Here is a 25,416-nt window from a genome sequence, read left to right on the forward strand (position 1 = left end):
TTAACTAAAATAGGAAGACCCATCCTGAGTGTGGGTAATACCATTCCTTTAGTTAGGGTCCCATGCTGAATGAAAACAATAAAGTAGGCAGAGCACCAGCATTCACCTCACTCTGCTTCCATACTGTGGATGCAGTGTGACCAGCTGCCTTTCATTTCTGTCACCATGCCCCTCCCCTCCATGAAGGACTGTATCTTCTGGAACTATAAGCCAACAAGAATCCTCCCTTCCTTCCTTAAGTTGCTTTCTGTTGGATATTTTGGTCACAGCAATGAGAAAAATAATGAATACAGCAGGAGTGTCCACCATGCCTGGCCTAGGTATGTGCCCTTTAGGATGAATGTAATGGAGAACTGGAAGAAGGGCCCCTGGTTGGAATAACTAGTAAGACATGGCAACCAGTGCAAGATCAGATCCTAGGGTGGAGTTTTCAATATAAAGAGTGTGATGAGACAGTTGGTAATGCATGACTGAGCCTTCAGGAATAGGGTGGACAATAGTTCTTTGCACTGCTCTTACAGTTTTCCTGTAACTTTGAAATTGTCCAAATATAAAAAGCAGGACACAGATAATCATCCCTTTCAAATATGAAAGTTTGGTATCACTGAGATATCTTAAGATGTATGATGTCAGGGCCCGGCTCCAACTTGTTGAAGTATTCTTGGAGGGAGGAAGGAGAAATTGAGAAATAATAGCAAATATATATAGATATAGATATATAGATATAGACCCAGAGAAAGACAGACATGCAGGATAGCTTTGGGAGGGCCTGGGTCAATACCCAGTTGCCCCAACTTTATTCATGATGGGCTCTTTATACATCAGCAAGGGGAGGGGCAAAAGACATCCCCTTTTCAAGGTGGAAGTATAAAGTACCAACAAGTGTAGACCCTTCAAAACACCTAGTAACCACATCTTTGGCCAAATCATCCTATTATGCAGCCCTGCTGAGTAAAACAAGCTCAGACTTTCTGACCTTGAGTGAGGCCTTACTAGAGAGTCTCTGTGGGCCCACACAGTATGAGATATGCAAAATGTGCCTATCACAAAATGCTACCATTCACAACTTTAGCCTACTAGCTCTACCTTGATGTTTTGTCCTAAAGCTATGTAAACAAAAATAAGACTGCACCATTCATAATTGCAATATTTGAAACTACCTGGACATCCAACTGCAAAGAAATGATTAAACAAACACTGATCTGCTCACTTAGTGAACATATTCCATTGATGTAACAAGCATGGTGGCTGGATAGTGATATGTGAGCATCTTTTGCTTACAGCTAGAAAAATAACTAGAATCTAAGATACTGTGATAATCATGTTAAATTGTGGCTATGAAACACACAAAAATAATATGGAAATCTGAAAGGCAATAATTCTCATAACATTTCTCCTTTTCATGTGTTTTTCTTTTCTATCTGCTTTTCTTTTTTTTCTCTTTTTTTTTTTTTTGTTTTTGTTGTTGTTGTTGTTTGGTCGATTGGATGGTTGGTTGGTTGGTTGGTTAGATGGTTGGTTGGTTGGTTGGTTGGTTAGTTTTTGCTGTTTTGGTTTGGTTTGGTTTGGTTTGGTTTTTTGAGGCAGGGTTTCTCTGTATAGCCAGGCTGGCCTTGAACTCAAAGATCTATCTGCCTCTGACTCTCCACAAACTCAAGGCTGGTAATTTATTTGTATTTAAGATTCTCTGCCATAGAGTTGTGAACACATTGGCTAGAGCTTTCAGGCAGTTGAATGAAGGAATTGCATGGGCCAATAGGGAGCTGTGGGGTGTTCCTACAATGGAGAATGTGGTGAGCAGAATTGGTGAAAGACTGACTAGGGAAAATGTTGAAGAGTGTGTGTTTGCTACTGATGTGGAAATAGGCTGGGAGAAAGGGGGCTGGGTAAAAGACTGGCCTATTTGTTAAGTATTCCCTACCTTTAAATAAGGACAAGTTGGGTTTTACGGTTCAAACCATGCACAAATTATTCTTTACTTCATTCCTGTGGCCCACGTTGTAATGAAGTTGAGAAACTACAGCAAAGGGGTTTGAAAGTAGAAGAGGTGTCTCAGTTGGTAAAGTACTTGCTATGGAAGTGTGAGGACTTGAGTTCAATTCCCAGAACACACATGGAGAAGCCAGGACAAGCAGTGTGCACATATCATCCTGGAGCCGTGGAGGTAGACAAGTGGATCTGTGGAGCTTACTGCTCAGCCAGCCTAGCTTTCTCTATGAGCTCCAGGACAATAATAAACACTATCTCAAGGTGTTTGGCACTTGAGGAAGAACCAAGGCTGAGGTTGTTATCTGACCTGAATACACATGTGCACTTATGTGTATGGGCACAAACACTGACTTGCCCAAATGTGCACCTGTGCATGAATATATGCATACATTCACATGTATACATCTGCACCAAAAAAAAAAAATTCAAGGGGTTTAAGCCACAATAAATTATTGTGAACATCTTCTGATGACCTTGGTAGTAGAAACACTGCTGTCTTGCATCAGAGAAGGTTTTGGGTGGCCTTTATGGCAGCATTTTATCCTCAGAAAATAGCTCACTTCATAAGGTTTATAACCTTCCATAAAACTGCAGAACATTTTATTCTTTTTTCATTAAGCCACCTTTGGAATCATTTTGGTCCCTTTATGATCTCTTATTTAATCTGTTTTTTCATAGACTAAAGGCAGATAAAAAAAAAAAACCTCCACCAGTGGTCAAGATAGTAGTTAGTTAGTATAAGTCACAGCCTACTCACTTGAAGCTGCAGCTCCTGGCTAGTTATCCCTTCCATCTACTGCCTTTGGTGACTTCTTTTTAAACATAGCTTTACCTTGTTAAACAATGGCAAAAAGAAAGGAAATGGCCAACCTGTGCACTTTCCCAGTCGCAACAGCTGCTAAAGATTGTGTTCTTTCCAACCAAAGCCTTGTGCCCATGGCATGAAAACACACTCATCAAATGCTAAGGGAAGCAGGAATTCATAAAACATCAAAAGAGTTTTATCTCCTACATTGGAAACTCTGATTTGCATAAGATCCACCACCAGATCTCTTGGATAGGAACTGAATCACAAGGAAAGGGCTATCCGGAAGAAAACCCCATTCAAGCCCAAGCTTCCAACCACACACGGGGTTTTTTAAAAAAGAAAACACTGGCTCTACTTATTCCTGGAGGATTTTTTTTTAATCTTTTAATTAATGACAGCCCTCAGGGCACTGAGCAATTGTTAATTAAAACAAGAAGGAAAGTGGAGGAAGTAGGCAAAAATGCTAAGATGAACACACTTCCTTTTCTCCGCAGGAGAATACCATTACCAAGCCAGCATTAATAAATATGAATACTTTTGAGGGAAAGTATATGAAAATGTTAAGAGAAATTCTAACTCAGCTTGGCACACACTGGCAGGTGCATAAATTAATCGGGGCTCCTCTAGAATTATAAACCCCAGGGTGTCACCTTCTGTGTAATTGAGTGGTGGTAGGGCCCTCTCCACCACGCCAGGATGGAGTGCATCTGTCTCTACACAAGCTGAGTCTGTCAGAGGGCTCTGCCTGATCAAAGTTCTTCTAAGGATAGCATTCACTTTTATTCTAGCGCTGGGCGGGCCTTCGAACTGTCATCCGCCATCATTAGTTCTTAAATACTTCCAGTTAGAAGCTATGTTCGCTGCCCCTTCCATTCACCAGTCTTTCCCTTTTCAACCATAACATTTTCACTTAAAAGAAAAATATTATTATTAGGTTTTTTTGCTTGTTTGTTTGTTTGTAGGTTCACCTCCTGTGCTTTCTTAATCCAGGCAGGTTATTAGTGATGGTATCACCTGTTCTTCACTCTTGCTTTCTCCTGTACCCCATGGGAAGAAATATGAAGAAAGCTTTTTATCTTTCTTCTATACTCAGAAATCTACCTAACAAGCAGGGCTTTAGATAAAAGAAGCAAACCAAATTGGGGGGGGGGGGGTCCTGGGGGGAATAATAAAATCTATTTAGCACTTTATTTTGGAAGGTGACCAAAGCCAGAGCCCTATAAGGAGGGGTGTGGTGTGTGTGTGTGTGTGTGTGTGTGTGTGTGTGTGTGTGTGTGTGTGTACACGTGCATGTTAGGCATAAATAAAGCCATTCTTTGAAATTAGGACAATCTAGGTTAGCTTTTCCCAATTTTTTTTATGTCTCTCATTTTACATAATCATAGAGGCTTCTTATCAAAATTCTGTTTCCCAACCAACAGTGGCACCTTTGGGAGCTGGGATTCTCCCCGGGTTGCCCTTACAATCGCATCCCTTTGATGTTCTGTGTAAGAGGACATGGGGTCAGCTCATGGGGATCAGTGTCTCGTTCACCGAATTTCTCAGATGCCAACTAAGATCAGTAGCTAGGAGACAACTTTGAATTTCATTTTGCTGTTTGGAGTCAGAATTTATTCTTTGCCACAGAGAAGGTCTGTCCCCCCTCTTGCTCTGTCTCTAAAATAGCAAGCATTAGGCTAGGCAATTAGGAAGCTATCTTCTGCAGGGAAAAAAGAAAAAGAAGGGAAAAAACCTCTCCTCACTTTAGCCAATACCAGTCAAGCACAGACTCCAAAGTAGAAAATAATAATAATAATAATAATAATAAATAATGTATTTTCTCTCTTCTTTTCTGAAATGGTGTCTGTTGGAAACTCCTCTCTGGTTCTCTCAAAAAGCTGTACCCCTTGCTCATGGGGATGCAGGAGGTAAAGGAAGCCCATTGCAGAAGCACAAAGAAAGCCAACCTGACCTCAAGACTTACCTTTGGTTCTCTTCACTCTGGCAAGGCTAATTGGAGTAATTACTTACACGTTACTTTAAAGGGGAAAAAAAAAAAATGCTAGGACAGCCAGGGCTACATAGAGAAACCCTCTCTCCAAAAGCCAAAAGCCAAAAGCCAAAAAAAAAGAGGGACAGGTAGGAATGAATGAAAACTTTTTGCTTTGTTTTCAATAGGGCTCTACTCAAGAATTACTGCGGGTGCCCACTAAACATGCATTTAAGGGGCTGGTATTGGACACATGCCTCCTATGCTTGGGCCCTGCGTCTCCTACCCCATCCCGTTCTCAAGTGTTTCCTTCATTGTGCAGATTTGGGGTCCATCATTCATTCTATCTGGTGCCTAGGTCTCTAATTTGACCCACGCAACCTGTGATCCACACAATTTCTGAATTTTGGTTAATGCTGAAGTCTGATCGCTTACAGTATTGGCTGACTCCCGACGGTTTATGGGTTAAAACTGAAGCTCCTCCCTAACTCTTCGTGATCTGGCCCCCACGCTTTCTTTCATTCTCCTTTGAAGCCTTTCTGCATGCTTCCAACAACCATGTGGGACAGTTTTTCACTTTTTGAATATCTGTTCTCAAGATTCCCTTCTGCATCTTTACCCTAACAGTCATCACCCCATTTCACCACGGCCCTGGTCCTTTTGGGGAAATCCTGTTCATCTCTCAGAACCCGCTTCACACTGTTCACTATGGTTTAAATGTGACATCTCTGAAGTCCAAGTGTTGCCATGTGACAGATAGTATTAAGAGATGGGTCCCAGCCGGGCAGTGGTGGTGCATGCCTTTAATCCCAGCACTCGGGAGGCAGAGCTAGGCAGAGTTCTGTGAGTTCGAGGCCAAGATCTGAGACAGGCATCAAAGCTACACAGAGAAACCCTGTCTCAAAAAACCAAAAAGAGAGAGGGGAGGGCTAAGCCTAAGCCTGGGGATATAACTTAGTTAGCCCAGGGCTTGCCTATCCTGCACCAAGTTTCACGTTTCTGGACTTGATCCCCAACGCTGTATAAACTAGACACTGAGGCACACACCTGCAGTCCCAGCTCTCAAGAAATAAAGGCAGGAAGTTCAGAAATCCACAGCCATACTTGGCCACATAGGGGGTTTGAAGCCAGCCAAAACTATATGACACCTTTCTCAAAACAAAAAGGAAGAAGGAGGAGGAAAAGAGAGAGAGGAGGAGGAGAGAGGGGGGAGGGGGAGGAGAGAGAGAAATTCAAATAATAAACAAAACTAAGAAGTGAGATTTGAGGAGGTGCCCTTCTAAAGGGGGTACATGTTCCTTTCTGTGGCTCCACCAGGCTGCCTGGGGCTCTTTTCTCCACACACAGAGCTGTGCAGATCCTCATACCAAACCGCGGTTGTGCATGGCTGTGTCCTCCACTCTGTGTGGCAAGCCAGCTAGAGCATCAAGGGCCAGACTGCTGTGGGATGTGTCTGTATGTCAAATGTGTTGCTCTGATTGGTTAAAATAAATAAAGTGCTGATAGGCCAGTAGCCAGGAAGGAAGAATAGGATAGGCGGGACAAGGAGGAGGAGAATTCTGGAAAGTAAAGCCTGGGGGAGAGACAATGCCAGCTGCTGCCATGACAAGAAAGATTGAGGATTTAGCTCAGTGGTAGAATGCTTGCCTAGCAACCACAAGGCCCTGGGTTCGATCCTCAGCTCCACAAGAAAAAAAAAAAAAGAAGAAGAAAAAAAAAGACATAAGGTACCAGTAAGCTATGAGCCAAGTGGCAAAGTATAGATTAATAGAAATGGGTTAATTTAAGATAGGAGTAGATTACAAGAAGCCTGCCACAGCTATACAGTTTATAAGTATTATAAACATCTGAATGATTATTTTCTATGTGGGCTGTGGGACCACTTGGTGGTACCTGGAGAGAAGATCTCCTACTACACCAGACAGGAAATCAAGTGTTGATTGTGAGATGTACAGCCGAAAAAAAGGTGTTAGCCCTGGACAATGCAAGAGTTCACTGAAAGAAGAAAGAAAAATTTGTATCAAAGTCAATAATCAAATAAAGTTTTTCATTAAATGAAAGAACTTTACAAAGCTGTTCAATCGTGTCCACAGAAGATCAAAGACAGATTTCAACTACAGCAAGACATATTCCAGTTGTCTGAAGGAACGGTGCCTTTAAATGCTGACATAGAAGACTAAGGAAAGATACTCAGGCAATGTTGAAAATGAGATAGGTACAAGCATATCTGTCTGGGAGCTTGGGGAAAGCTGTATGATTTACATTCTGAGGTATTTCCATATATTGTGAGCAGTGTTGACTGATTATTAAATGTGTCCACATTTTTGATGATTACTTTAGGATAATCTGGAAATGAATGAATCAATCAAAAGCCATGAACATTTTGATCTTCACTATATTGCTGAATTGATTTTTCTGAAAACTCACGCCAACATTCCCTCTTCTAATAGGTACAAAGGACACTAATTTTTATTTTGTTTTTCAGTGTCTGGATTTGTTGAGGTGTTTATCTGCTCTTAGCCATTCATATTTCTTAGATTATGAAATGACTGGTTGTTTTGCATCTGTTTTTAACTGTTCCTCTCTTGAATCTTAGTGTTTATCTTCTAAAAAAATTTTAAAAAGGGGGAGGGGGAGGGTAGGGGATTTAGCGCAGTGGTAGAATGCTTGCCTAGCAAGTGCAAGGCCCTGGGTTCAGTCCTCAGCCCTGGAAAAACAAATAAACAAAAAAAGGAAGAAAGAAAGGAAGGAAGGAAGGAAGGAAGGAAGGAAGGGAGGGAGGGAGGGAGGGAGGGAGGGAGGAAGGAAGGATGGATAAAGCCTTTGTTTCTTCTCTGACACATTCCCCTTGATTACTAGACTTTTTTAATGTTTTACTGTTGTTTTTGACATAGGGGGAGATGTTGGCATCTTAAATACACCACATACAGTGTTTCAGAATACACACATAAGGTGTTGCATTCATCTGTAATCTTACTGTTCTGTCTTATAATCTCTTATACGTCAGACAGGAAGGCAATGGGAGCCTTTAGGGTTGGGCCTTGTTTTGTACTGTTTTGTTTTAATATGTTAACTGGTTGTAGTCCTTGTAAGTAATGCTTGGCATTTTGATACAATAGTTGTTAGCCTCTCTTGTTCCCAAACCCCACTTTGGCACTGTTCCAGGTGGAGCTGGGTAGGTCAAGTAGAAGATATCAGGAAATGCCATGGCCATGTGGAAAGTGACATGGATCCTTATAACCACTGAGCACTGTCATAAACTCATCTAGTCTCCTCTGTCCCAGAGCTAGGGTACCTTAGAACAGGGTTTCTGTCCCTTTGTACCACTCTCCTGGGAATGGGGTTTCTAGCTTTGGCTGAGAAATCACCCCAACATACATACACACACACACACACACACACACACACACACACACACACACACACACACAGTGGGAGTTTGTGAGATACCAGCAGGTTCTTCCTTCAGTTTCAAAACTCTACAATGTACAAGTCCCAAACATACAACATAGAAACCTGTGTCTTGCCCATGGTACCACCAGGTTTGACTTGATGGGGCCACCCTTGGAGTGGTGAAGTTCTACCCTGAGAGACTATGTCCTTCTAAGCATGAAGAGCTATAACTTAGGGGGGGGGGGGCTCTTTCTTCCCTCTGTCTCAGGTCCTAATGCCCAGGACACACTTCTCATATTTCTTGGACTCGTCTTCCTGACACAATTTCTCTAGCTCTGTATTTTGAACATGTAGTCAAATCATCTTTCTAGAAAGAGCTGCCTCAGATCCCTGGGTAGCATTGGCTCTTCTCAATGGTCTAGGGAATTATAGGCCTCCTCATAGGTTCCACCCACCTAATGTGCTCAGTTATAACTGGCCATGTTACTTGAGCAATAAAAAAAGTGTCACTCTCCTGACATTTGTTGGTTTGTAGGGGTTTTGGTTGGTTGGTTGTTTTTGTTTGTTTCTTTTGATTTGATTTGATTTTCTGAATTAGGGTCTCACAATGGAGCTCAGGCTGACCACAGACTCATGGCAATCCTCCTGCTTCAGCCTCCAAGTAATGCTATTGCAGATATGTGCCACTATAACCAGCTTTGGTCATGATTTCAGACTTGCTGCTGTGAGCAGGTGATGGTTATGCCCTGGGGAAGCTGGCTTGTGGCTGAGCCCTTGGAAGACAAGGATAGAAATGGAACATAAATGGTGGGAATTTGAATTTGTCTGTTTAATCTTGGCAAAATATTGGCCCAGATACATGCATTTTCAACCTATATGTGTCTTATTTGTGTTGTATAAGGGTTCTATGTGAGCTTGACTGTGTAGTGGGGCTCTCTAATGAATGAATAAATGGATGAGATTAAGATGTTGGTAGACTAAATAAAACAGACTGATATTTCTAATGTAAATGGGCTTCATCCAGTCAGTTGAAGGATGATATAAAACAAAATGTCAACTTTTCCTAGAGAATCCTTCTTACTGAACTGTATTTGGATCAAAAGGGTGGATCTCCAATTGCATACTTATCCTGCAGATACGGTGGCTTGCATGCCTCCATAGTCTTAAGTGCCAATTCCATACACATATATCTTATGTGTGTGTGTATGTATGTATGTATGTATGTATGTATGTATGTATGTATGTATGTATGTATATGGTATCTGCATGGTGAGTAGTATAAATGTTATCGTATTAACTATCCTTAGGATGTTTCTATCCTTGGTATTGGTGCTATTTCTCTCATAAATTCTGATTAAGATGCATTATGTTTATTCTTGGAAAGTTCTTTTGCCTGTCAAATGTCAGTCAAATATTCATCTGTAGCTTCTTTTACTTTTTAAAGATTCTGCTCCTTTTTAAAAAGTCTTTGGTCCATATGGGATGCATTTGACCAAATGTTGTAAATTAAACGTTTGAGTCATTTTATTTTCTAAACAAATAGCATTCTCATAACTTTTAATGTTTCCTCTTTCTTGGCTTGTACCCACGTCAGTTCTCCATACTCTTTTTTCTTCTTCTTTTCTGCTCCTAAATGTGGACATCCCATATGTTCCATGTTCTCACGTCTCTCCTCAATCCCCCGTCCTGCAACATCACGGGCACACTTTCCACAGCAGCTGTCTCAAGTGGTAAGGACTAAACATACTGCACAGTCTGGACTGTGTTCTAAGCTACAGACTAGACGTTTTCTTCAGGCTCCTCTTACCCCAACCTTATAACCTAACACACCTAAACCATATCTGCCCTCACTAATTCTTCTTCCCCTTATGCTAGCAAGCAGTAGTCTGCTTCTGCTCCTTGTTGTGATATCCTCCTGAAGCAAGTGAGGAGGCTTAAAAAGACTCTGGATATAAAACTTACAAGGTTCTGGAAGCTTCTAAAACTTACAGAAGGCCTCTCTTATATATGTAATAAGAATTGCTAGTGAGGGGAGAGTCTCCTGTGCAAGTTGTACAGAAAGATCCAAACATGCAGCTTTTCTGAGTCCTCACCTATGTGGGGGGTGGGGAGGACTTTTCAGTAATGCTTTTGAGTTACCTATGCTTCTGTGAGTAACTATAATAAACACACTGTCTAGACTTGAACAGAACCGATTCTTGGAACTATGGGCAGTGCCCTACCTGAGGTAAACACACCTTCATTTAGATCTCCCAGAGAAAATTTACACAACAGCTCTGTCTTACCCACCCCATTGAGCATGGAAATGACGTCTCCAGCCTGTCCCTTCTCACTTTCCTGATGGAGCTTGGGTTGGTAACATCTGCATCTGTGACTTTTGGGCTCTTGTATTCTCCTCTCCCCTGAAATCCATGGTCCTTAAAGGCCTTTGGAAAATAGCTCCTTTCTAGACGCTTGACTTTCTCATTTCAAATCAAATCAGTCTGTCATTTACCTGTCTAAATTCTTATCGTACTTTATAGTTTTCCCATAGGACTTAAGTCACCTGACCTTGTGTGATAGAGATTTATAAGTAACTTCTCGTTGTACATTTTATTCATCTCGTTAGTAAAGCCTCCATGGTACTATGACAAAAGAGGGGGTGATACTTTCTAATAAAGCTGATATTCAGAAGTATGTAGGATATCTGTGGCTGTTTGAATGAAAACAACCCTCATAGGCTCATGGATTTGAATGTTTGGTTCCCAGCTGGTGGGCTCTTAGGAAAGATTAGAAGGTGTGGCTTTGTTGGAGGAGGTATGTCACTGGGGATTGGCTTTGAGGTTTCAAAAGTCCAATCCAGGTCCACTCCCTCTCTGCTTCTCTGCCTCCAGCTTGTGGATCATATACGTAAGCTCTCAGCAACTGCTCTGGTACTATGCTTGTCTGCCACCACACTCCCCACCATGATGGCCATGGACTCACCCTCTGAAACGGAAGCAAGCCCCCAATAAAATGCCTTCTTTTATAAGTTGCCTGAGTCACATTTCACAGAAGTACAACAGTAACTAAGACAGCATACATATAGATATACGTATGCATGTACATATACAACATATACATAAGGGGGTAATTAAGTAAACTACTCTTACAAAATCAAAACTGTGGCTTATGAATTATGTCATATGTCAATGATGCCATGAATCCTCCCCATTATTTCCCCTCCCTGTCTCTTCTCTCTATGCACCCAGTGAAGGACAGAATCCACACTGAAACTCTTTTTTTTCTAATCTGCATTGCCAAATTACCTGAGACATTAAAATTTTTCAACATATATTTATTAAAAATCATGACTGGGTGGGTGGATGGATGGACAGATGGTCTTCTAAAATGAGTGTGGATATATTGATATAAGACTCATTTGTAAGTATTATCCCTTCTCAGAAGTTTCTTCCCTACTGACTTGGTACAGTCAGCTTCACCCTGTCCTGTAGCCATCCTCTGTTAAACCACAGATCTGGTCGATCTAGACTACTTCTCTCATGTAAGTTACATGCATTGTAATCAAATGTTAGTACTACTTATCCTAGACTCCAAAGCATTGATTGTAAGAAGTGACTGCATCTATTAAATAATAAGGATTATAGGCATTTTTATTGTATGGATAGCAAAACATATACAATACTTCCAATAATTCTTTATAATCAAAAATTACATGTGGGCCAGAACCTACCCCACTGTGTGATAGTGGAGAATCATGTCCAGTGAGTCAGTCATTGCTTTATTAGGACCACTGAGGACATTTACATTTCTAATCAACTTCAATATTAATTACTTGTGACCCAGAAAGAAAAAAAAAGTGACCTAAGGAATATTAACGTCCATATGAACACCCCATTATGAGTTAAGGCAGCCAAATTCCTGCAAAATGATTGCTCTCCACTGCAGCTATAAATGGGCTGCTAATCAGAAAAGCCCCAGGACAAAGGTAAGTGGGATAAATTCCTATTTACTGAATTAATATTACTGGATCCCAGGGTACCTACCCTTCTCTTGGGGTGCTCTTCTGGCAGTCTGCTTTGGGATTTTTATCTGGCTCTGTTCTGAGACCAGGGACTTGGGGCCTACATTAATTTTCAGTGCAATCTGTAGAGATTAGGCAGTTCTAGGAACTCTAATGTAGTCGTCGAAAGCATTTTCAGGGGCAGAAGTGCTCTCCTATCTGATCCATGCTCTTCAGTATGAATTCCACCTTCACATGCTATGCTAAGGACGAGCATGATTAATTCATTACCCAAGATTACAGCAGTCTGTGGAAAGCTACCTGGAGGCATTTCTTTTGGTGTGAAATATTAAAGATTCAACATTTATATCAGTGTGCCTAATTCATATTCCTGAGCCTGTAGGCTGAGAGAGGAACTTGGAAATATGTGGTCTTTTTTTTTTTTTTTTTAACCACTAGTTTGTTAAAATGTTTAAGAGGATTATGGCTGATTATGGCTTTAACTATCTCTTTGATAAGAACAAGGAGGATTCTATCCAGGAAGGCTGAAGCATGAGACAGAAAAGTCAGTGTGTCTCATTTCTTAGAAAAATGGTTAAGGGTGGGTTTTCACCCTTGTCTACACTGGGTCGCCAGAATAATGATAGTAATTAAAAGCTTTCCTGGGAAAGACAATGGTTAGTCCTGTAGGAGTCTAATGACTAAAATATAGACTCTCATAATGAATAAATATGAGCATATTCTCTCTCCTCAGTCATTTGCTGAACAAAGATGTGAAGTTTGATCATGTGACCAGTGATTTTCTATATGTGTATCTATATCTTTTGCACGCTTGTGTATATGTGTGTGTGTGTGTGTGTGTGTGTGTGTGTGTGTGTGTAGTGTGTATGCATGTTCATAGGTATTTGGGTATGTGTATGTGGGAGTATATATAAATATGTGAGCACATGTGTAGAGGCCCAAGGTCAACACTGAGAATCTGTATCTACCACTCTCCACCTTGTCCACTGAGGCAGTCTCTCAATTGATCCCAGAGCTCAGCAATTTGGCTAGTCTGACTGGCCAGCTTACCCCAGGATCTTCTATCTCTCCTTCCATGCATTGCAGGAACAGGGGCCCTGCTATACCCACCTGACATTTACCCAAGCCCTAGGGATCTGGACTCATGGTTGCACAGCATGAACTTCAGCCATGGAGTCAACACGCCAGCCCGAGCATGTATTTTGATGCCTGGCTTTGTCGGATGGTGCTTGAAGTTTAGCATCACTCCAAGTAAAATAACGATAGTATAATATGAGAACTTAGTTTAGCTGGGAAAAATTCACAGCTTTCAAATCCGGTCCTTGAGGGCCAGGGTGGGTTGCTGAGCCGACTTTTTGAGAAGCCAGTGTAGTTGAGGGTCATGTCCTCACTTGCTTTCTGTTGCCATGATAAAGCAACTTGGGGAAGGAAGAGTTTGCCTCATCTTATAGGTTATCATGGTTGCTGATGGATGCCAAGGCAGGAGCTCAAACAGAAACCACAGAGGAATGCTTCTTACTGGCTTGTTCCCTGGGCTGGCTCAGCTAACTTCCCCACAGGCCAGTCTGATCAAGGCAATCCCCCAATTGAGACTCCTTCAGCTGATTCTGGGCTGTTTCACGTTGAAATGAATTAATAATTGAATTAACAAAATTAATAAAAATTAAGAAAATAAATAGTAAATTAATTGAATTAATAAAATTAAGTAGGAGAGGTCTCATTGTCACTATTTGGAGATCATGAAGGACTATGTGATCAGAAAATATTTTCCCCTCCTTCTTAAAAATCATAAAATGTACATAGAGAGGAACTAATAAAATATATTTGCCAGTTTGAAGAATAATCTTAAGAGTTATCTGTTTCTATGCCCATTCAAGAAAGAACTATATCAGTCTCTACCAGTATACACATACATGCCCCACATTACCCACAAAGGTCTGCTAAGCCTGGATAAGATTTGAGAGTGACTCCCAAAGTTCATGTCCTGGAATTTTTATCCTCAGTATGGTGATATTGAAAAGGGAGGAACCATTAAGAGCCAGGGCCTATCTGAAGGTGACGAGGTCATGGAGGCCCTTGGAAGGGGTTGGTGCTATCTCTTACAGTAGATGGGTTTCCTAAGAAAGGTTTAGAAGCCTGACATGGTAGCACATTTCTGTCATCCCAGCACTTGGGAGATGGAAATAAGAGTCTCAGAAGTTCAAGGCTAGCCTAGGCTACATGAGACCTTGCTTCAAACAAAACAAACCTAATAAAAGGTCCGTAAATGGCTTAGTGTGCTTATAAAGCAAGTTGAATAATCTCCTTTCAGTCTCCCTCATGTCTTATCTTGATGCCCATAGACAGGAGAAATGAATTATCAATTCCAAGATAGACCAGAATCACCCTTCCTCTACCATTTGATTCCATTCTTGCCCTTACTAGATCAGCCGGTGCCCACATCCATGTGCAGCTGTTCTCTTCTTTTCTTAGTCCTACAATTCAAACATTTATCTCTTCTAGACCCACACTCGGAGGCACACCGACCATGGCGGCATATGCTCTGCCCAGCCACTTCACACATCACCCATCACAAATACCATGTGAACACTAGACAGCTCCTATCTAGAGCATGTGGAGAGTCATTAAAAATAACTACACACACAGAATGTCGGTGTGAGCAAATGCAAAGAAACTGAGTTTCCCTGAAGGGGAATTTTCATCTCTAAATAAGAGAGATGGAGCCTAAAATGCTCTTCCAACTTTTCTTAATAAAGGTAACTTTTGAAAAACAAATGGTCAGAAAGGCTGGTGTTTCACAGACACACAAGCAAACCCCAGGATATCGGTATACAGCATCAGTCAAATGCTTATAGATCTCACATCTAACCTGAAGTAGACAAGAATGTTATAAATCAGGGTAAGGGGAGTTTTATTTTGTTTTCAAGTAGAAAAACTGACAATGTGTTTGGGTCATTGCCCAGCTCCCATCAAAATCAGCCACTTCTGTGAACTGGAAGCTAATCGCAACATAGGTAAAATGTATCTTGACCCAGTGATTCTCAACCTTCCTAATGCTTATGACCCTTTAATACAGTTCCTCATGTTGTGGTGACCCCCAACCATAAAATTATTTTTTTTGTCGCTACTCCATAACTGTAATTTTGCTACTGTTATGAATTGTAATGTAAATATCTATGTTTTCCAATGGTCTTCCGTGACCCTTGTGAAAGGGTTGTTCGATCCTCACAGGGATCATGACCCTCAGGTTGAGAAATGCTGTCCTGGCCTTTGAGTCTGAGGTCAAAGAGATGACCCCTGTGACCTTACACAAGAGAATCATAATGCCAGAGCCTCTGCCTTCTCCTGGATAAAAGAGAATGTTCAGATGGGATTATTTTAAATTACCTAAACCAATGCCTTACTCCTTCTTTGAAAGTTGAAGTATTCCAGACAAGCTAGCTTCGGTATGGACACAAAAGATCCCCAAACTACACAAAATTGTGTGGCAAACTGATACTACTTTAATGTATCTTTGCTTTTGTTTGTAGAAAATTCTACTGATTGTTTAATCAAGTGTTAGTCTTACTTGTCATTCCTAGAATGTGGGGGGGAGGCTGCCGCCAAATTCAGCCTCTTTATCAGGCCTTGCTGTGCATGTTTACCAACTGCTCTTCACTGTACATAAATAATTAGTTAAGCTTTATCAGATCCTGAGGGTGATTTGTCAAAATAATGTGTGTTTTTCTGTTTCAGCGTGAACTCCCCTTACATATTATTCATAGATTATTAACTTAGTATAAACAGCTCAGGGAAAACAGTTCAGTTAGATTTGTTTGTTTTTTAACATTTTAATGGGGCAAGAGAAAGTGATCTTAAATTACTGAGCAATTATACAGTACACAAACTTAAGAACATAATTTTTTTTTATTTCTTTTGCTTTCTAACCATTAGGTGAGTGGTTTGGGTAGATTTGTCACATGTTTACACCATGATGTACTGCCTCATCACAGGCCCAAAATGACAGGGTCAACTGATTATGGACTAGATACCCCCCAAATGTGTACCAAAAAAAAAAAAAAGTTTTCTCTTTATTAAAAAAGTATTAACAATGGCCAGTGAATGTATTATGTATTATTTAATCAATTACAAATGATAAATTCTAAGAAAAACATATTCTAAGTCTAAGGCAAGAGTACTGTGGCGATATGAAACCAGAAATGAAAAACATTTATTTAAGAGTCTCCTCTAAGTAGAAGAAAAGAAATGAAGGTACCATGCTGTGTCCAGTCTGGGTTAGTACAGTAATGGTTTCTAGATGGGCTAGCCCTTCAGATATCCTAGGACCAGCTTAGTTGGGAGAACAGTGCAAAGTGAGATTCGAATTTAACTGAAATATTCAATAACCTATTTTCTTTCTTGAGACCTGTGGGGTAGACATTCCATGCTTTGGGGATAGGAAAATGGCAGTTCAATTAATAAGGACAACTTGCTCTTAGGCTGCAGTTATGGTTTGGGGGAGGACATCAGAGACCAAGATGCATTTTCACAGTTGAATGTAGACAAGCAAGTCCTGGAAAGGGTTGATACCTCGCTAAACACTAAGTAAAAAAACGGAGGGGTAGGGGAACATGATGTGATATTCCAGGCATGTTTGTTTCTTTAGATAAAGATCTCTGGAATTTACTACCAACAAAACAAAAATAACCCAGAAAGTACATGAAATTTGTGGTCAGAGTTGAATTATGAAAATACATTGTATTTGTAGTGATTTCAGGACAGGAGCATTCATTCCCTACTTCAACAGTCAGATTGCCCATAGGTTTTAGCATAAGAAATCAATGCCAAGAAGTTGTCATCCACCATTGACAGGTCAAACCACACCAAGTAGACAGTGAGATTTTAATTTTCCTCACCACCCTCCGATGCTCTAAAGATTTCTCCTTTTGTAGTGACTTAAATTGGAAAGCACATAGCTGGCTTCAGATCTAGAGATTTAATTTTTAAAATATCTAGAATTTTTTCTATAGGAAGAGATGCTATCCATTTTTATGACCTGAGGTTCCATATCACACAAATAATTCATGAGGCTGCCTAAGTTGTACCCACATGAGATGAGGTATACTGGTAAGATGGTCAGACAGATGATAATACCATGTCACCTCCTGGGAACACACCATCACTGTATTAGGCAAAATGATGGATGACTGGATTATTCTGGGTCATCATTCTTTACAGGGCTGTGTCGGGCACTTCCTTCTTAATAATTTGGCCAAGTTTCTAAAAGAATAATGTTCCTCAATAACAAACAAAAAAAAATCTCATATAAGAATGTAGCCAGATCACTAAACATACATAAACTTTGAAGGATCTAAGTTTTGGAAACAGAGAAACATACCAACAGTTACATCTTGGAAAATAATCACTCTTCACAGTCTACTATATTTATTTTTATAGTTTTGGGTAAATATTAAGTATTTCTGTGTTCATCTACATATTTTTCACTTGATACTAACACTTAGGGTTTCATGTGGTGATATTTTATTTGTGTTCTAACAAATAAAGCTTGCCTGGGGATCAGAGGACAAAGCCAGCCACCATATTAAACATAGAAGTCAGGCAGTGGTAGCACATGCCTTTAATACTACACTCAGGAGGCAGAGATCCATCCAGATCTCTGTGAGTTCGAGGCCACACTGGGAACAGAGCCAGGCATGGTGGCACATGCCTTTAACCCCAGCACTAGTCAACCATAGAGGTCTGGAGGTCTGGACAGACAGACAGGAAGTGATAGAGCTTCACGGAGAGAGGAAGTAAGATGGCAGGGCACAGAAAGGTATATAAGGCGTGAGTATACAGGAAGTAGCTCTCTTTTGGGCTGAGAATTTCCCAGGGGTAAAAACTTGTGGCTGGCTTGTTCTATTCCTCTGATCTTTCAGCTTTCACCCCAATATCTGGCTCTGAGTTTTTTATTAATAAGACCATTTAGGTTTCATTGTTGTAGCAGCTTTAACTACTTAGCAATAAGACGGGGTAGATTAATACATTTGTTTAATCATTTCTTTGTTGTTGGACTTACAGATAGATGCTATCACACCTCTCCAAATATTCTTTAAGTGAGAGGCTGTCATAGTTGGCAGTGTGCTTATTGAGTAGCAGAATGAAGGATACTTGTAACTGGGGAACCACAACAAGCTCTCGCCTCCATCTGGTGGTTCAATGCAAGGATGGCCCAGCCATGTACCTGTTCTACTAAGGTAGCTCTGACTGCATTTGCTCTCTCCATTTCTGTCGTCGGCTGAGCGAAGAAAGAGCCTCCTTCTATCTTTGCCATCTTCAAATTATACCTTATCTCCTCCCCTTTTGAGCTATTATAGTGCCCTGTCATCTTACTGCTTCCCGTATATGATCTTTCTCTAAGATAAAAGTGTCGTAAATGCATATGGTCCGAAAGACAGATCTTTAATGTGGAAAAATGTAGAGTTACAATTGGCAGTGATGTGTGCGACACACACACACACACACACACACACACACACACACACACACATACACACGGCTTTTGTGGAGCTACTGACACACAGGCTGACTGGCTCTTCCCTCCCAGGGCTGTGCTGCTAGTCCAGCCCACGAGTGTGTGTGGGAGGATCTGAGAAGCCTTTTCCAATCAGTTTAAGGCAGTCAACAGCTAATGACTTCCATGACTCAAAGGCTATTTAGCACAACTTTCCTCAATTACCTCACAAACAAAACAAGTTTTGGCTAGGAACAAGTTTAAGAAGGACTGAACACTATGACTCTCTCACATAACTTCTGTCTCAAGTGTAAGAAGCCTTTCTTGGTGCCTGGTGAGATGGCTCAGTGGGTAAAGAACTTGCATGGTTCCTGAGTTCAGCCTCTCTTGCACCCACGCAAAAAGTCAGATGTAGAAGGGCGTGCCTGGAAACCCTGTGCTGGGAAGGGAGAAGGAAGATCCCAGGATTCCCTAGCCAGCCGGTCTAGCTAAGTCAGCAAGCTCCAGGTAGATGACAACTGATGCACACACACACACACACACACACACACACACACACACACACACACGCACACGTGCGCACATGCATATACACACACAAGGATGATAATAATAAATCTTTGGGGTACTGCTTTCTAAATTTATTTCACCTTAGAATCCTATTTTCAAATTAAAACTGTTCCTTTATAGCAGAAGTTGTATACCTAAGGCTTACAAAGCATGAAAACACCATGCTCCATTTTGAGTTGACACGTTATAAAAAATGGCCCCTCCCGCTTTGTTCCTTCATTTGCATCCCATAATGCACCACTGCCATGCACAAGGCCTTGGGTCTTGCTTGCCCTTCCTTAACCTCACCCTTGATGCCCTTTCCAGTCAGAGAAAGAACTGGTAGTAAGAAATATGGTGCAGCAGCCCCACTGCACCTTTGGTCAGGTGATTTATCATCGGAAAGGGGAGGTGAGGGTCCTTTCTGATCAAAGCCGTGTCCTGGGGAAGGAATTCCCTAAAGAACCGTGTCCACACTCACCTCTGAGGACCCTTGTCTGTCTGTGCTTGGGAGGGACGCTTTTAGACTATTAAGGATGAGTGGGGTGTCCCTCTATCGGTCCATTCAGCGGCTGGCTATTGGGCCTAGTATCCCTTTCAGCACTAAAGCATGTGTGGTGAGAGCAGATAGAAGATGATCAATGGCGTAGGAGACAGGAGTTGAAGAAGGGACATCAGTGCCTCCAAGTGGTCCCCGGAGCTCTGACCCCACGAGGGTTTTAACTAAAGGGCTACTTCGTTTATTGGATTTACTCACACAGCCCATATTTAAATGAAATGGACGGAGGAAAGAATGTCTGAGCCCCATGACAGGAAAAATGAGAGAAAGCTTTTGAAGGTCAGGGAACACAGCACAATCACTTTAGACCAGTGAGAAAATGAAATTCTTCTCCAGACCTTGTACACCTGATGGTGCTATCAATTTTAAAATGGATCTAGGGCTGTAGGAGGCGTGTATTTCATACTAAGTGACTAGGTCCTGAATGATAATAGCTTTGAGCATCCCACCCGAGGACTTAATGAATGAGTCACATGAAAACCTAGTATCATCAATTCCAGGGGGATGGTTTATTTATTACTGTCACCACATATTATAAAAAAAAAAATTTCCAAATTTTTTGTTGTGAGAATTTTTTTTCAAGGATGATCTTGACTGTAGGAACAATCGAGCCTAGACTAGCCTAGAAGGAAAAGGTGACTGATTATAGCAGTCACTTGAGCTCTCCCATTCTTTCAGTGTATCAGCCAAGTTCATCACCACTGTACAAGCTTGCATAATTGAAAGGATGTTTGAACTTGATTTAACCGGATTACATGGACAGACATCTATCTCTTGATACAATTTAAAGACAAATGGAATACTCTCCAGGCTCGACTTCTGCATAACGATGTTGTAAGTTCCAATATAATTTGGTAAAATGGCACTTTTTGATGTTCACTGGTAACCTGTTGAGAAGTTTCCAAATGAAGAAACTAAGAGCTCTTCTGGGGGCGGGTGGGGACAGAGGGATGCCTCTATTTCTGCAGGGGTCTTCTACAGGTACATTTGTACATAGGGGGTGCCCACTTCTGGGGCTGCGGTGTGTGGCTGCGTGTCACACGCTGACTGGCTGGAACAACACAAATCCATTTTCTCACCACTCTGGAACATGGAAAACCAAGATCCAGGGAGCCACAGGTTTGAGTCCCTTGTCCTCCTTGGCTTGTGGTGGCCATGTCCTTGCTGTGTCCCCATGGTCTGTGTGCGCACGTCTGCCTTGTCCTCTCCTGTCACTCCTGTCTATCTTTCCCTTCCTGATGAGGGAACCACTGGGATTAGATTACTGCCCAGCTGAATGGCTTCGCTACCCCTCCACCCTGTGTAGCCACACTCTCATATCCTGGGAATGGAGAGCTTCAACACATGAACTTGGAAGATGCAGGGGGCATGAATTAGCCGACAACACACATGCTGTTTAGGATGCAGAAAGGTGTATGCTATCACCGTGGCGTTTATTTTCCTCTCTGTGTGTGCTCAGACGAAGGGCTGATGGAAGACACACTTCACCCAATTTTATCTCTGAAATTCTGTGGCTACTGCTAACGCCCAAGAAAACCATTATAATGAGCAGCAGGTTAAACTCTACCTTCAGAAAGCCTTCACCATTCAAATATAGTTGATTAGCAAGTGGGAAGGAACATTAATGTGATTCAAAGGAAATGTTACCTTGAGATGAGGCAAAGAAAAAGTCCTAATTAATATGCTAATTTAGCTTTTGATTTGCATTATACTATTTCCTTTTTTAATGAGGAATTTTGTACACTTATTGTATAACAGGAGGGCCACAATATTTCTTTTTTGTCTTACTCCAGGACATTTTTTCTTATTTAAAAAAACATTTCTTGAAGCCAGGCGGTGGTGGCGCACGCCTTTAATCCCAGCACTCGGGAGGCAGAGCCAAGGAGGATCTCTGTGAGTTCGAGGCCAGCCTGGACTACAGAGTGAGTTCCAGGAAAGGCGCAAGGCTACACAGAGAAACCTTGTCTCGAAAAAAAAATTTTTTTTTGAGAAGTTTGTATTTGAGTATTGTATGTACATATTTCCCCCTTTTTTTCCTCCCTCCCATTCTTCCCATCCTCTCCCCCCCAATCCTTGTCAAATTCACAAGCCCAATGCTCATCAGATGGATTATTTTGAAGTAATGAGGATTGAACCTAGAGCCTCATGATGTTGGGCAAGTGCTCCTCTATTGAGCTGCATCCTCAGTCCTAGATAGACCATTTTCTTTTTTTTTTTCCTTAATTTTACATACCAACCACAGTTCCTACTCCCCTACTCACCTTCCCCCCACCGCACCCCCATCCACTCCTCAGAGAGGGTAAGGCCTTCATGGGAGTCAACAAAGCCTGGCATATCAAGTTGAGGCAGGACTAAGCTCCTCCCCTGCATCAAGGCTGAGCAAGATATCCCAACATAAAGAATGGGCTCCCAAAAGCCAGTTCATGCACCATGGATAAATCCTAGTCCCAATGCCAGGGGCCCCACAAACAGACCAAGCCACACAACTGTCACCCACATTCAGAAAGCCTAGTTGGATCCCATGCAGGCTTCCCAGCTGTCAGTCCATGAGCTCCCACTAGCTCGGGTCAGCTGTCTCTGTGGGTTTAGACCATTTCTAAGATACAAAGGGCTGGGGAGACACGTAGCTCAAAGGGCAAAACACTTGCTGTTCAAGCTGATGACCCGAGTTCAGGTCCCCAGAACCCACATAAAAGCCTGAGGCAGCAGAACAAGCACATGCAGTCCCGCACACCCCTCCAGGGAGGGTCGGCAGAGGTGGGAGAATCTTTAGAAATTTTCAGACCAGTCAGCTACACAGCCGCAAAGAAGCCTTGTCCCAAACAAGGTTCTGATTTTCCCATGTGTGTCCATATCCACCCATGAACATGCATACACAAAAAAAAAAAAAAAAAAAGACAGAGAGACAGGGACAGACAAAGAAACAGAGAGACAGATGTGTTTATATACCAAAAAGTTACACTTAAACGTTTTAGTGGTCCCATAGACAATCGACTTTACATTTATTAATCATGATTGGCTTGCTAGAATCAGAAGATGGCAGATCTCAGGGAACTATAATCCTTATTTTCCATAGAGAAGCTCAGAAACCTGGAGGAGGGAACACCATATTCCTCTAGATTACAGATTGAAGAATACATAAGTCATCTTGCAGAACCCATTTTTACTGCTTCAAACTACAAAAGACCTGACTTGGTCATGGGTTCCCATTGTCACAGTCAGAAAACTAAGACTCAAACGGGTTAAGAGACCCATTCTGGGCCATCTTTATATTTTCTGATTCTCAGATCAATTTTCCTCTGACTGCACCATATCCCCTGAACACCATCTGGTTAATACCAACAATGTAAATGGGATTTTGATGGGATTTTGATTGACAGGCGAAAGTGAAGTTTCAGATTATAAATTGATGATGATTTATGATACTGGCATCAGAGCGAAGTAGGTTTGGACTTCCTGAGTCACCATCCCAGGATGACACCACTTTCCCTTCACTTACCATGATATCAAGTGCTCTTGCTGGTTCTCTGTTAAGCACAGAAGAGACTTTGTCCCTCTCTACAGGCAATATTTGAGCAGATTTAAGTTAAACACAGACTTAGGGAGTTAATGACAGCAGCTCGCTAAAGCGTGTCTGTTTCTTACATACTTGTCGATTTGTATTGTTTCTGGTTCACAACCTGGTTCGTTTGATGCTGTGTGGATGTAGGATATACTCTGTGCATATGAGACATCATGACATCCAGTCAAGGAGTCAAACACACTTGAGTAAACACACTCCCAGAAAAATGACCCTCCTTGTAACCTTGCAAAGTAACTGTAGATTTTAGAATAATATTTGTTTTAATTAATGTTTCCAGGGAGTTGGGAAAGATGAACTTGAGCTGTATTCCTGCAGCCACAATCTGCCTCCTGTTTGCATAACTTCTTTTCCTGGGCTTTGGGTGGGAACTGGGACATGGTCCACTTAGGCTCCCTTTCAAGCACTGAATTTAGCATCTTTCAATTCTTACCAAGCCTAGACAGCTTGAAATCCCCTCCTGCTGTAAAGGCAGGAGATGTTTTTGAAGATAGTCACTCTTCGGGGAAATATTTTTGAGATCAGCTCTTTGCCAGGCACCAGCTCTGTGACCGGAAAACCTGTTGTATTTGTCAGTAAGAATTAGAGACTGAAACAGCCCAAGAATGAAAATAGCATTCACTTTATGCAAAGGAGCCGGGAGTAAATGATGCCAGACAGGGAAAATGTCAACCGTTGCTGAAGCTCAGGGATGACTAAATGGAAATTCGGTGCTTAATGAATTGTTCATTGCATAATGATTCTTCCGATGTTGTGCATATTTGAAAATTCCCTAAAGAAAACCAGAAATACGTGCAGATAGTTGGTGAATTCTGGGTAGGTAAGACCTCTATGTCCAAGCCAAAATTTTCAACACCCAAAGATAGACAAGAAAAACAAAGATGAGACACAAAAAGAAATTACCAGATCGAGGGAGCTGTGAATTCTGCTATTCGTGAGGCTGAGGCGGAAGTATCACAAGTTCAAAGCTAGCCTGAGCTACAGTGGTGAAGTCAAGTCCAGCCTGGGCTATAGAATGATTTCAAGCCTACCCTGAGTTACAGAGTGAATTCAAGGCCAGCCTGGACTACAGAATGAATTTGAGGCCAGAGAAGCAACTTAAGTGAGAGCTTGTCTCAAAATTAAAAATTAAAAAAGAAAATCAAGAATAGGGCTGGGTCCATACAGTGGTAGAGCACTTGCTGAGAATGCATGAAGCCCTAACATGTGCTGGAGTAAGAGACACATTAGAGCAAGATAAATCAGAAAGAAAAAAGGTTAAAGTAACAAGAGAGTAGGGGCCTCTAGCTTCTTTGTGTCTGAGTAGAAACTGGTGCTTAAAAGTACAACCAGGCTAAAGTTGTGTGTGTGTGTGTGTGTGTGTGTGTGTGTGTGTGTGTGTGTGTGTGTGTGTATGTGTGCATGTGTCTTGTCCAGAGCTAAGTATATATTCATGACTATGATAACTGCTCCTTAATTTATGTGTAATTCTCTTCAAAGCATGCAATCCTTCTGTTCCTCAGGCCTTTTTAATCTCCTGGAGATCAGAGGCTCTATTCTGTTCAACATTTGAGCCTCAATAATTCAATCAAGAAGGATAGCACACCAGATACTTTAAAATAATTGTTTAATAAGTGTTTCCAATGCTCTTATTTAAGAGTCCATGTTCGTGTCTTTCTCCAGCAGTCTGAGCCAGTGATTTCCATTAACATCTCTGTGTGATTCTAGGACAGCTATAGAAGAACCCTGAAAGATACAGTAGAGCCCCCTCACCCATGAGGAAGATAGTCTAGAAGCCCCGAGTGGAAGCCCAAAACTGCAGAAATTAGCAAACCCTACTGTTTTTCTCTCTGTGTGTAGACATAAAGCATGCTACATAAATTAAATACAGTAAGGTAACAGTCATAAAAGGATGGAAAATTTTACTGTAAGGCATTGTATGAATGCTCTCCCTCACCCTCTGTGTGTGTGTGTGTGTGTGTGTGTGTGTGTGTGTGTGCTTTTGCCTTCTCACTAGAAACACTGTGTTCCTTCCCTCCATCACACCCCAATCGCCAGCACCACTACTTGTATTCATTACTTTCCTCATTGCTA

The sequence above is a fragment of the Onychomys torridus genome, chromosome 19, assembly GCF_903995425.1.
Source record: "Onychomys torridus chromosome 19, mOncTor1.1, whole genome shotgun sequence".
NCBI classification, from domain to species: domain Eukaryota; kingdom Metazoa; phylum Chordata; class Mammalia; order Rodentia; family Cricetidae; genus Onychomys; species Onychomys torridus.